Genomic DNA, 14,690 nt, shown 5'->3' on the forward strand with positions numbered 1-14,690 from the left:
TCTTGAATTTTTTCTCGACATTTCGACTTTTTTTCTCAACATTTCGACTTTTTTCTCGACATTTCGACTTTTTTCTCAACATTTCGACTTTTTTCTCGACATTTTGACTTTTTTCTCAAGATTGTACTTCAACATTAATCTTGACATTTCTACTTTTTTCTCAAAATTTCGACTTTTCTCGAAGTGCATAATGAAAAACAAACCCCCCCCCCCCCCCCAGTTCTAACTAATATAGATACATGCAGCATGTGTTGTCTTCATTCTAAGGTTTATACAAGACTTTTCATTTTTTGCGGGTCCAGACATATTTGTTTTTTGTGTTTTTGGTCCAATATGGCTCTTTCAACATTTTGGGTTGCAGACCCCTGCTTTAAACCGCCATCACTGTGTGAAAGACGCTAATGTTAGACTTCCTCCAGAATGTCATGCTTCGCATGATAACACATGCCACTGTGGTTTATTCTCAGTGTACAAAAAGCCTCAAGTACAGCTTCTTATTTACTCATATATTTTCCAATTCACTCATTTAGAACACACTGAGGTAATATTTTGCCTTCCACTCAGAAGTTTTAAAGATTGATTTTCAGATCATTGCTTTTAATATGCCTTTTATGCACTTGTTGCTCTGGTTTGTCTGTAGGAACCTTATCCAACACTGTCACTTAGGTTTTAATTGGCAATTACATTTTTGAGTCTTGTCAGAAGCTTAACATAGCTCATAATAACTCAAAACTGCTCCTATTTACGTTGTTTTATTCCCCAACTGACGTTTACACTTCTTATCATCTAATGATAGTTGATTCAACTCTGGACGGCTCCTTTAATCATGTCACAGTGTTGGTTTTTTCTTTTTTTTTAGAAATGCTTCCTATTCAGCAACAGTCCTCACTGTCGGCAGAGCCTTGCTGGTGAGAGTGTAAATCGAGGACAGGCTCATCAGCTCCAGGTCTACGAGGTTTGGGGTATTTTTTATTTCCTCTTTAAAGCAGCACAACGTAACTTTAAGCTTTTGTTGAGTTTGGTGGCCCATTTGGACAAAAGCGGTAGTGCTTTACCAGAAAGAACACTACATTTCCCATGAGCACCAGCGCGTACTGACGGAAAACTTCTGTCCCCGTCACTGCATTTGTTTTGATAGTGAATGAAATAAGACGGGACAGACTTTCAAAACTACTTTTCTGTTTTCAGCGGTCGTTTGCAGGATGGATAGTGAAGAGGTAATGTATCTATTTTTGGCTAAACGATAAAACTTTTATTTTCTTGGGTTTTTCCGCTGCTTCGGCCATGACACCAGCTTCTGCTGAGCTCTGCACTCCACGCCCCGCCCAGCTTCCGTCTCGACTACGAATTGGAAAGGAGGGGGAAGTGACGTATGCCGTAAAGCAGTCAAAGCCGTAAAAATGTGTAGTTTTTTAGTGTGGCAGGGTTCCTACCATGCTCCTCAAAGTTACATAGTGCCAGTGAAGGCGATACAGACCCCTCAGACCATGACAGAGGTTCATTAAACCTGTTGGAAGTTGATGTACCATCACAATGACTCTGGAAATATTATATTAAGGTGGAAAAGTTACATAGTGCTGCTTTAACGTGTAATTTAATTCATACATTTCTACAGGTTTGGGTATTTTTTTAAGTGAACATTTGATCATAACCTCTGTCAAATAATGAGAAACTGATGCTTAATGGCTCTGATTTCCCTGCTTTGTAATCGCAGCTGGAGCTCTGTCCTCCCATTTACTCTGGAGCTCCCTCTGGACGGGCCGGTGTTGTCTCAGATGATTGAGACTGCATAAATCAGGGTCATATTTACAACTATTCCTGTTGCACAACTTAAGACTCAGATATTTTGGAAGCATTTGTGTCTGAGACAGAGAGGCAGAAATAAAATGCTGCATTACTTCACCAAAAGGAGATGTTTCAGCGATGTGCAATCCCTGCAGATTCAGGTTAATCGCTCAGACCTGACACACGCAAATATATGCATGCTCTGTACTTATGTAGTTAGTAGTGTAGCAAAATAGGTTCCTGTTTCACTGGCAAGATTCCTATATTTGTTTTATACCAAGCCAAGGAATCCAGAGCACTCAAATTAATTTCCCTGAAGGGAATAAATTTGATATAATTACTTTACTTGGGATGAAAATTTCTTCCCTGGAACGCTGAGTAGGTTGTTCGTGTAGTGGAAATGGAGAGAAATGGGGAAAGGACCCAGGGGAAAACAGAAACTGGAAAGGTTTCTTGAAATCTAGTGATGCAGACGCCGTACCAGTCTGTCCCGGGGAGAGTGACGGGCCGATAAACGGAGGCTAACATTTTACCAGCTGATTTATGCTTCAACCGTTCTCTTTATTCATGAGCTGCATCATTTTTGTCCATCGTTCTTGTAGTTTTTTGTGCTGGTTTGCAGGCCGGAGCTTCAGGAGCTGCGTGCTGACCTGCAGTCCCCCCCCCCCCCGTGATCATCCCACTGCTGTTTCCACTTGTCTGTGTCGATGTTTGCTATATGCTTGCTGACATCCTGGCCTGCCCCCCCACCCCACCCCGACCACCTCAGTATCTGCTGTACATCTGATTATATAGTCATCCCTGTACTGCATCAGTTAGCCATTGTGTCTGTGTCTCTTCTTTCTCTGTTATTCATTCTCTAACCCTAACCCTATTTTTTCCACAAAGGAAACGTTAATCAAGCAGACAATCCTAAGTACCCCCTGACTGCCTCAAAGATTTAACAGGGCAATTTGCAGGTCTGGATTGTTTAGTGTGTGTACACACAATGCCCAAAGGGAAAGAAATCAGCACACTTATCTGTATAAGATTATTAAATAATTTATTAAATCATTGGAGTTGAGTTGTGTGTAGTAGGAAAGATTGTTCATGTGAGGTCAAAATTGAAATCAGTTGTAAACCCTCTCAGGAGTGTATGTCGCGGCAAACGTAACCCAGGATTGGACTATGAAATGCTCGGGGAAATAAGAAAGCGGATGAAGTAGCTGAAACAGCAGCGGGTTGTGTACCCACACCCATGATAGTACAGGCAGAAACGGACAGATATGCATGGGGGCCGGGTAGAACTGAAAATCATGTTAGTAAAGGCTTCCCCGCAGGAAAGAACTTTGTGGGTTTTGAGGTGGGTAAGATCATGAGGGCGTTTGGAAAACGCCAGATGGGAAACTCAAATATAAAGACTGAATTGGCAAAAATCTGTGCACAGACCAAAATGACATGGGTGGATGCGCTACCCTTGGCCCTGATGGCCGTGAGGATCTCGGTGAACACGGGCCACGCACTGACCCCGTACGAACTACAGACCGGACGACTGTTTCCAGGGCCACAGAACGCCCCTACTTGACGGAGACCAACTTGGTCAGAAAGCTTACTTCTCCGAACTGCAAAGTTTGGTCTCTGCTTACTCCAAACAGGTCGGAGACTCCAGAGAAGGAGAGACACCAGCCCCACAGACGGAGTGGGTTCTCCTGAGAGTCATCAGAAGCAAGCTCGGAGCCGAGGTGGACAGGACTCAGAACGGACCTCCCACGCTGTCCGACTCCACAGGAAAGGTGACACGTGGTGTCACTGGTCGCAGTGTGCCCCACCGTACCCACCACGAAGATCAGAATCCCAGATCCGTCTGGATCTGGCGCAGCAGCGGACATCAGACCTGAGCCCTCAACAAAGGGGCAGAATAATCCCCTGGGCAGGTCCAACAGGGGTCAGGGTAGTCTACCAGAGACGTTCAATAAATGAGACAGTCCACTATGGTTTGGTTTCCTGTATCTTTGTCACGTGACTGCCACGCCCCTTTAGGAGACAGGAAGTAGGTCATGAGTCTATTGAGTCCTATGGGAAAAGTGAACGTGAGCACAGATTATTACCAATTCCTTCGCCCCATAGTAACCTAAGTAAATATGGGACCCATTTTTCAAAAGCCACAAACCTTCTGAACATTCTGAAACCAAAATGGCAATTTTCAGACCGACAGATTAGGAGAAAATGAACTTTGTTTGAGACCTGTCTCTGTCTGAGCAACACACTCTCGCGAGATTTGGCTCTCATCGTTTTCCCATCGGATAAAATGAAGTTTAAAACTAAAATAAAACTTGCTTCTTTACTTAATAATACTGTTATTTTTATTATTTAAGTCTTTTTGGAAGAAAGTTGTTCTGTATCTAGTGTTTTATGTTCCAAAACGATGTGGGGAGAGGGGCGGCCACGCCCACTTAGGAGACAGGAAGTGGATACCATTTCATAACATTGGCAGTAACGGTAATGCGCTATCTTCTGTATAGAGTATCTTTGAGTCTACCCCTGAAACCCGAAGACAGAAGAAAGAAGAAGGAAGAAACACGGGGTGATCTCTGAGGAGAGATCAAAAGGGGGGGTGTTAAAAATGCTCACGGCGTAGATGCAGTGCATGTTCAATTGGAGAACTTAACAGCAATTCTGACTAACGGCATGTCATTGGTGAAAAATGTTGCACTTACATTCCTGATGCTGCTGCAAATATTTCTGACACCGTCAGTCATATGAATGATCTGCTTGCGCAAGTGAAAAAAGGTGACGTCTATGAATCCACCTCCGGCTGGGATATATGGTCCTGGATCTGGTCAGGAGGCTGGTCTGGAAGACTTATTAAGCTACTTATGCCCGTTGGTAGTGTTCTCACACTATTCTGTGTGTTCATTAGCTGCATCATACCCTGTGTCCGCTGTATGATATCACGTATGATCAACGTCTCCATGATTCAATATACTGCTATGCACGCCCGCCGATAGGGGGGGACAAACGGGTCTGTTGTCCCGGGCCCAGGGTAGGGGGGGGGGGGGCAGAACTGAAAAAAAAAAATATATATATATATATTTTTTTTTTTATTCTCATTAAATTATGGAGTTATTTTTCAAAATGTTTCAAAATATGCCTATTTGTGGAAAAAATATGTAGTATTTGAGTTACATAAAAGCTTGTTATTTGTTTTCTTCCTAATTGTCCTTGTGGTCAAGAACCCCCAACACAAAAATGGTTTGGCCGCTGATCAAAATTTGACGTTATCATTTAATTCAACCATTAGAATGGTCAAAATGTCCGGTCAGCACAAGTCCGGTGCTCAGAAAAGAGAAGAAGAAAAGAAGAAAGTAGAGGCCTCAGAGATTCTCTACACAAATATTTTAAAAAGGTGGTGACGGTGAAGCTGGAATTAATAAAGTCAGCGTAGAGCAAGGCAAGAATCAGCGCAGCCAACGTTTACCAACCTTGTAACTTAACCTAACTGGCTAGTTCTAATGTTAACGTCCATTAGCTTGTATAAAAACCTGAAGAGCAGAGGGAGAGGAGAGGGAGAGGAGAAGGAGAGATCCGGGTGCAGGGGGGCCCATCTTAGATTATTTTGTCCGGGGCCCCGGCAAGACTGTCAGCTGGCCTGCTGCTATGGTCCAGTATGCTACGTCCACTGCTGAAGATTCGGACCTCGCACTGCTGGAGGTGAAATTCCAACAGGCGATGCAGGATGTTGACATGTAATTAATGATGATCTGGTAGAATATGCTTGTCAAGTTACCAAGATTTGATATACTGCATGTGCATTATCCTAAAATGATAAACAGGGGGGAATGTTAGAGGGGAAAATATTTACTCATGATGTGGCCTGTTTCATTTGTTTCTTTTATCCATCTTCTTTTCTCACCATTCCTTGCTGTGTCATGTGAGCCGTGTCAAGGTCGCCTCATCTGAATCCACTGTGCGATGATGTGATCCACACCACACCCACAGCACGCCTACTTCCTGATTGTACTCTGAAATCTACACCCTTTTCTTCTGTAAATACACACCCATTTTTTCATGTCTTTAAATGAACTTTGCTGGGGGCAGGACCGTTGTAGCTCGCTGCTCGCTGCTCTCTGATCGTGCGTCTACCCTTGCATGCAAGAAAAAAAGATGTCTCAGCCCCTTTCTTCAGATCACTGAGTGTTTTTTTCTCTCTAGCATTTCTCATTTCCTGCTCTGCCCGGCTGGCCTCCCCCTTATGATCCAGGTCCTGGTCCAGGTTTCATCCCTCCTAAAGGGGAGTTTTTCTTGCCACTGTTTGGCTTAAGGCTTTTCTCCCATTAGGGGAGTTTTTACCTGCCAGTGTTTATGTTTATGGTTTATGTTTATGCAATAATTGCTCGGGGGTTCATGTTCTGGATCTCTGGAAAGCGCCTAGAGACAACTTCTGTTGTAATATATAAATAAAATTGAATTGAATTGAATGTAGAGACCAAAATAAAGCATTGTGCTTTGTGGATTAATTGTGCTCCACAAATAAACGTGTCTTTTCACCGCTGGAGGCAAGACTTGTCATCCTGGGAACCATGCGTACTGGTCTGAGCAAAATATATATGAAATAGCACAACTTTTGGATAGTGTTTAGACCAGGGGTCGGCAACCCAAAATGTTGAAAGAGCCATATTGGACCAAAAACACAAAAAACATATATGTCTGGAGCCACAAAAAATTAAGTCTTGTATAAGCCTTAGAATGAAGGCAACACATGCTGCATGTTTCTATATTAGTTATAACTGGGGGAAGATTGTGTCGAAATGTCGAGAAAAAAGTCTAAATGTCAAGAAAAAACTCAAAATGTTGAGGAAAAAGTCAAAATTTTGAGAAAAAACTCGAAATGTCGAGATAAGTGTTGAAGTACAATTTCGAAAAAAAAGTCAAAATGTCGAGAAAAAAGTTGAAATGTCGAGAAAAAAGTCAAAGTTTCGAGAAAAAAGTCGAAATATCGAGATTAAAAAGGAAAGGAAAAAGGAATAAAAAAAGAATAAAAAAAGGAAAAAAAGAGAAAATAAGGAAAAAAAGGAAAAAAAAAGGAAAAAAAAGAAGAAAAAAATTTCAAACATTTTTTAAAAAATCTCCAGGAGCTACTAGAGCGGTGCAAAAGACCCGCATGCGGCTCTAGAGCCGCGGGTTGCCGACCCCTGCTTTAGACAAATCAGGGGAGAAGCTTTGCGGATACAGACCATTATCCTCCACTTCGTAGCACAGTGTTACTTAACTCATATTAGTTGCAGGAGGCGACTTTAACGGGAAATCCCATCACCAGGGGAAGGATGCGGTCTCCTGCGGCTGTGGGTGATGCTGAAAAGGACGTGGGATAAGATGAGGTGCATTTATCTTAAATTGCAGTAAATGAGTAATTCATCTGTCATCTCCTTTGGCAAAGCTGAATGGTAAATAGGTCATTCACATCAAGGCAAACTAATCGCTTCACACCTACGGACGGATCTGTAGGCTCCAGAAGTAGTGAAGCAGGAGTTCTGTTTTCCCTCACAACAGGCCAGGTTTCCTACTTTGGGAGTGGACCACGGAGATGGGAAACCAACGGTGACTTGGCCGTCGTGTGACCTCCCCGGACAAAGTATTGGAACAGCGAGAAGCCCCCCCGCTGTTTGACTGGTTCAACCCAATGTGACACACCGGAGCGAGGGGGGAGACAGAGATGAGAGGCGAAGTCACAGAAGAAGGAGAGATAAAGATCACCTTCCACGCTCAGCTGAAAAAGGATGTTATTAGTGAGGGGATGATAGAAAGACAGAGGCAGAGGTCGGAGCCCAGTAGGGCTTTAAAACTTATCACCGAGTTCTGTGAAGTCAGAGTCAGGAGTTTTGGTGCTTTACAGTCATGTATTAAGACAAATACAAATGTGTTACTATTAGTAATTAGCAGTGTTTGGACTAACGCGTTATTTAGTAACACGTTACAGTAACGCCGTTAGTTTTGCGGTAACTCATACTCTAACGCATTACTTTTTAAATTCAGTAACGCAGTTACCAAACAGTGCATTACTCTGTTATTTCTGGCCACAGTGAAGCTTTTTTTACCCGCACGCGGAGACCAGAGGAAACGTAGTGGGCGTGTGTGTGTACATTCAAAAACATGACTGTCACGGAAGTGGTTTGTTGAGGACCCAAACGCAGGAGAGCAGGAGCCAGAAGTTGCAAAAAACTGAGTTTATTAACCAAAAACAAGAACCAAAAACGCTGCAGAGCAGGATAAACCAAAACACGAGCGCAAAAACCAAAAACCAGAGGAGACATGGAGGGAACAAACAGTACGGACCGACAGGGACAAGGGGAATGACAAGACCAGATATACACTGGGGATAACGAGACACAGGTGCAGACAATCAGGGCAGATGGGACACAGGAGGGACAGAACTGAAACTCAAAAACTGGCTGTCACGGCGAGCCAAGAGAATGCGAGTTTCGCAACGTGGAGATATTGTCATTACATTATTAATCCCTGGTTTTTCGCAGGGGTTATGTTCCAAAAAGAACCCGTTATAAGTGAAATTCTTTTTACAATTATAGAAGGCTTCAAATTGCAGAGATCAGCCCCGCCTCGCACATATTTCCCTGCTCTTCTGAGCCGCTGCATCCCGACTCTGTAGTGTCTTTTTCTCCTAAAGCCCACGGTGCAGCTGTGTTTTTTCGAGAGAAGAAAATAGTTATAGGTAGTTGTTGTCGCTCTTTTTTCTTCTGGGCAAAAGATTCTTATAAACCGACATGCCACCATGGATTATATCTGAGACTGTAATGAACGATTCATCAAAGGTCCCGCTCTTGAGCTGCTGCTGAAGCTCATTGGCCGTTCTCAGCTTGTTGCTAAGAGACCAACGTTATTGACACAGGAAGTGAAAAAGCGGGGAGACTGTTTAGCCAATCAGAATGCAGAACACGATGCACAATGCAAATCCATACAGTACCTGCTGAAATGAAGGCTAGAGGGGCATTAATGGGAGCATTTAAAAAAAATGTTTTTATTTAAAGTAACTCAATAGTTACTTTTCATAGTAACGCATTACTTTTGGTGTAAGTAACTGAGTTACTAACTGAGTTACTTTTTTAATGAATTAATCAGCAATATTAAAATAATAAAAGGCTTGCAATATTTCAGTTTATCTGTAATGAATCCAGAATGTATGACATTTTTGTTTTTTTTAATTGCATTACAGAAAATAAAGGACTTTATCACAATATTCTAAATTTCTGAGACAGTCCCGTTTGTCTTTCCGTCTTCCCGTTGTGTTATTACATTCCTGAATGTTCCCAAAGTGTCTGTTTTTTTTGTTTTTTTTTGTATCTGCACACCTGATGATCAGTTCATCAAGGGCCGTCATGCAGCCGTCTAGCGTCTTAAATACTTTGGACCCAGTCAAGTATTTTTCTTTTTTGGGCGAACAAAAGAAGACTAAAAGAGGGAGTATTGATTTTTTTGCTCGTGACTGTAGATAAGAAGGAGCTGTAAGTGTCTCCTCACATCCAGGATCAATCCCAGCCCAAATACAACACTGGAAGAATAACATGGAACAAAGGACATTCTGGGTTGAGGTGTGATCGGTGCTATTCCGGCTGGAAATGTTTGTTAGTTTGTTTATTAACCAGTCTGTGTACAGGGTTTGGACTCCACCGTCAGACAGATTGTGTACAGACGACAACAATTTTGTACTTTTGTCTGTTTGAATGGTGGGAAATTTGAAGCCACTTTGACGAGCCATTTGTCAAAGTGTTAAGTGTGACATTGAAAGAGTTTGAAAGAGTCTGTCTCCTATGTATCTTCCAAGTAGGAATGGGTGATATTTTACCGTTCACGATTTACCGTCAAAAAAATCCCCCACGGTAAGAATTTGTATCTCACGGTAAAAATGATAAATTCCATTGATGACGTTTTTGTGTAAAACTGATTTATAGTTCTGTGTTAAATCCACGCACAATGTACGTGAAGGAAGGAAGGAAGGAAGGAAGGAAGGAAGGAAGGAAGGAAGGAAGGAAGGAAGGAAGGAAGGAAGGAAGGAAAGATATGAGCCTGAAAGAAAGAAAGAAAGAAAGAAAGAAAGAAATGAGCCAGAAAGAAAGAAAGAAAGAAAGAAAGAAAGAAAGAAAGAAATGAGCCAGAAAGAAAGAAAGAAAGAAAGAAAGAAATGAGCCAGAAAGAAAGAAAGAAAGAAAGAAAGAAAGAAAGAAAGAAAGAAAGAAAGAAAGAAAGAAAGAAAGAAAGAAAGAAAGAAAGAAAGAAAGAAAGAAAGAAAGAAAGAAAGAAAGAAAGAAAGAAAGAAGGAAAGAAGGAAAGAAAGAAGGACATTCTGGGTTTAGGTGTGATCGGTGCTATTCAGGCTGGAAATGTTTGTTAGTTAGTTTATTAACCAGTCTAACAGGGTTTGGACTCCACCGTCAGCCAGATTGTGTCAGACGACAACAAAGGCCATTCCACCTCCCCAGGGTTTGTCAACCAACCAAAAACCACTCGGGGAGCAGAATGTGTGATTGTTTGCGAGGCCAGATCCACTCCCACGTGACTAAATGTGTGTCTCACGCAGAGGTGGGTAGTAACGAGTTACATTTACTCCGTTACATTTACTTGAGTAAGTTTGGGGAAATGTTGTTGTGTCAGGGTGGAGAGGTTGATGGGACACGCGCACCTGTGTCCCATCCACCTGAGTGGCTGCCGCTCTCCACCCTGTCTGCCTTTATAAGGCAGAGCTGGACAGCAGCAAAGGGTCCGGAGGAGCTGCTGGCATGCTGATGTGTGATGCGGTGCTTGGGCACGTGTGGCGGGTGATTTGCGTTAAATAAAAAAGGGTCTGCACGAAACTCCGTGTCTCTCCATCCCCCGGTAGCACTAGCCTTGCTACACTGGAGCCCAACGTGGGGCCTCGAAGGGTGGACGAGAGAGGCATGGAGCGGGCCCTGGACGCGCTCGCCCAGGCCATGGCGGGCATGACAGCCGTGTTCCGCGACCAGGGCGAGCGGCAGCTCGCCGCAATGGAAGCGCTCGTGGCCGCGGGGCGACCCAGCCCTGCACCCCGCTTAAGGGTCGCCGCAGCAGCGCGGGAGGAGCTGGCGGCGCCACAGCTGAGAGGCCGGGAGGCAGAAGCTGCGGGCCGCCAAGCGACGGCTCCCGAGGCGGCGGGACCCACGGAGCGACCCATCCCTGCACCCCGTCTGAGGTTCACCGCGGCAGCGCTGGCGGCGCCGCAGCTGACCGGCCGGGAGGCAGAAGCTGCGGGCCGCCAGGCGACGGCTCCTGGGACGGAGTCAGCGGCGGAGTTGGCTGGGGAGGCGGCTGCGGAGGCGCAGCCGCCAGCGACGGCGGGTCCCGCGGAGACGGGGGCGGACCAGCAGCCCGCGCAGGGCTGCGTCGCGGAGAAGGACGGAAGCAGAGCAGAGGGGACGAGCAGCTCGGCTGACGAAGCCTCTGAAGTGTGTGCACGTGCAAAGGAAATAAAAAGTCCTGCAAAGATCCCGGTGTCCGCTGTCTCTGTGACCCCCGTAGCACACGCTGTGCTACAGTTGTACTTTTAGGAGTAGTTTTGAATCACTATATTTTTTACTTTTACTTGAGTAGATTTGTGAAGAAGAAACTGTTCCTCTTACTCCGCTACATTAGGCGACGTTGAGCTGTTACTTTTCTTTTATCCCTTTTATCCACGTACGCGTCAATCTCATGACATCACTGGTTGATTCTTTGGGAAAAATGTTTGTTTTTGCATGTTTTGTCACATTTACACAGACTCAAACACACACAGAGTTTCTATGAGTTCATGGGCTTGTTCTAGTTCTGCCTGGTTAAAAAAGAAAAGTACAAAGGCTTGAAATTTTGTGCTACTTGTGCTTAATTTATTTTTTTATTCTGTTATTTTATTTATTTTATTATTTATTAAAGTACTTGCATTTACTTTAAGCTGATTTTAATTTAAACTATATTTTATTTTTTATTAATTTTAATTTATTTTATTATTGTATTGATTTAATTTGCCTGAACTTTTGTCTGTTTGAATGGTTGTGTTAAAAAAAAAAATCAGACGTTACTCAACAGTTACTCAGTACTTGAGTAGTTTTTTCCCCAAGTACTTTTTTACTTTTACTCAAGTAATTATTTGGATGACTACTTTTTACTTGTACTTGAGTCATATTATTTTGAAGTAACAGTACTTTTACTTGAGTACAATTTTTGGCTCCTCTACCCACCTCTGATCATGAGCTTCAGGTAGTGGTTTAAAGAACGGGGGTTGCAAATACAACCAGCAGAAATGAATGTTTCTTTCTGCAGGATGACTGGGCCCACCCTTAGGAGGGTGATAAAGTTTAGGTGGTTTGGGCATCTGGTCAGGATGTCTTCTTGACCCGTCCCAGAGGAAGTCTTATGGACATCTGTCAGAAAGAGGCCGTGGGGCCGACCCAGGACTCCACGGACAGATAATCCCTCAGCTTGCCTGGGAACATCTCCGTGCTTCCTCGGCAGAGCTAAAACAGTTGGCTGGGAAGATGGAGGTTGAGAAACTTCTTCCCAAACAGCTGTGACCTGATCTCGTAAATGCAGCACCAATTATTTTGTACTTTTGTCTGTTTGAATGGTTGTGTTAAAAAAATAAATCAGTACTTTTTTCACCAAGTACTTTTTTTACTTTTACTCAAGTAATTATTTGGATGACTACTTTTTACTTCTACTTGAGTCATATTATTCTGAAGTAACAGTACTTTTACTTGAGTACAATTTTTGGCTCCTCTACCCACCTCTGGTCTCACGCAGGGGCGTCAATTGGTTATGAAGGTATGGCAGCCGCCACAACTTGGCTTCAGGGGAAAATGTAAATGTTTGTTTTTTAAATACATTTATGGAATTACTCTGTGTCTATTTGTATTGATTATTCTATTATTTAATACATATAGAATAACTACAAATGCATATCAGAACAACATGATCGATTTCACTAGGTATTATCTTTCCCAACACTTGTATCCCCCTCATATCTTGAAATGTGATGTCCCAGCGTCCCTGACGACAGTGGTCGCTACAAATCTCGTTTTTAGCGCTCTGCAGTGTTACTAACTTACAAAACTTACAAACTTACAAACTTACAAAAATGAAAAGAAAGCAGGCAACTCCGCAAGATTTTTTCAAAAAAGAAGGCAAGTGATGGGTCCAATGTTGCCCCAGTCAGGCTATTAACGAGGCTGTTAGCCACTGATGGATTAATTATGCAAGTTCATCTTAAGGTAAGATATCAAATCACCCTACCCTCTTATAAATCTGTTTAAGGGAAATATTAGACTTTTTTTACTCTCTCTCTTTCTGTCTTCTGCTCCTTCCCTCTCCTTTTTGCATTTGGACTTTAACTGTTTTAAGTTAAACTGGGATGTCCACGTGATGTTGTTGCACTGACATAGTGGATGAAGTGAACAGAATGAGTTAAATGGCCTTTGTCAGATACGCTTTTTCTGCTCTCTAACTCTACCGCTTGCTGTCGGTGCCGAAACGGATGTGTATCATCAGCACAATCAGCACGTAAAGCCTGAATTATGGTTCTGCGTTAAATCGACGGCGTAGCCTACGCCGTAGGCTCTTCGTTGGTGTAACGCGGAACCGTAAATCAGAGTTAAGTGTAGTGTTCATAGTTAGCAGGATGTGAGTGAGGCTGCATTTGAAAAAGTTCAAATTTTCTTGACCACACAGATAAGCTACATAGCAGACTTATGTGATGTTGGGCTCAGCCCATGTGAAAATATGATGATGAATTCATGACATGTGCGATCGGAGGAACATTACATTGTCATCAAATTCCAGTGAAAGCCAGACTCGGCCTCCTTCCTGAAAGCAGAGTTTTATGGCCCTGCTGCTATCTTCTTGCTCAATCCATGACCTCTGCGGCCTGGCTCGATATGGTCCGCTTATGCCCAGATCAAAGAAGGTCCACGGAAACAGAACTAAGGTTTATGACACCTAGAGGGGGGTCAAAACAGTGAATCAGCAGGGTTTCTGCCAGGGAACAGACTCCCTGGGGGTTTACGACAACTGGGAGGGCTGGACGCAGCGGAGCCCAAACGCCAGGCCTCAACCGGCCGAGGAAGTGGGGGGCACTGCCTGCTGCCAGTCCCACCCCCAAGAGACTATAAAAAGGAGCAACCACCTGATGCTCTCTCTGCTTTTTTCGTTTGCTCTGCTTTTTCCGTTTTTCTGTTGCCACTCCTGGCATCAGGCCAAAACTTGGAGTTTAGCTCCAAGTTTTATTTTTCTTTTCCTTTTTCCTTTTCACTTTTTCATCTGCCCGGCCTTTTTGCCTGCTGGCAGAGGTGCAATTTTTCCTAGCCCGACTCCCGCATCCAACCAGCGCAGCATCTGCCCCGGGCATCCTGCCAGCCGACTCCGTGGGCGCCACCGCAGTAGAAAGGTCTTTCCCGGAGCATCCCGACATCGGGGCCCGGCGCCGACCGCCACAAAGGGCCACTGGAGACCGTCAAGCGCTGGTAATAGGGTCGCCGGTCCTGCAATCCTGCCTGTGTTCCTTTCCCTCAGAGTCGGACGGGGCGAGACGGAGTCCCCCCCCGGGTGCGCGCAAGGAGCATTATACTGCACCACGGGCTGGACGCACTCCCCCTCCTCCTCCTCCTCCTCAAACAGAGCGGCTGCTCTCCCATCTACTGCAAAGTAAGAGGCAACTAGCGTCTGGGCAGACTTAGTAAAGTTTATTTCGGTTGTTTTGATCCTGTTTATTGAGTTTATACATTGTGTGACGTATTGATTGTACTGTACGCCTGTTTACGTGAGCTTTCACCGCCGAGTGATCGGACCGCGGCTCCCGACTGTATCTCGGAGTGGGTGGGGCTTCACTCCCGACCCGGCTCTCGAGTGGGACCTGCGGCCGATCTACCGAA

The sequence above is a fragment of the Cololabis saira genome, chromosome 7, assembly GCF_033807715.1.
Source record: "Cololabis saira isolate AMF1-May2022 chromosome 7, fColSai1.1, whole genome shotgun sequence".
Lineage (NCBI taxonomy): Eukaryota > Metazoa > Chordata > Actinopteri > Beloniformes > Belonidae > Cololabis > Cololabis saira.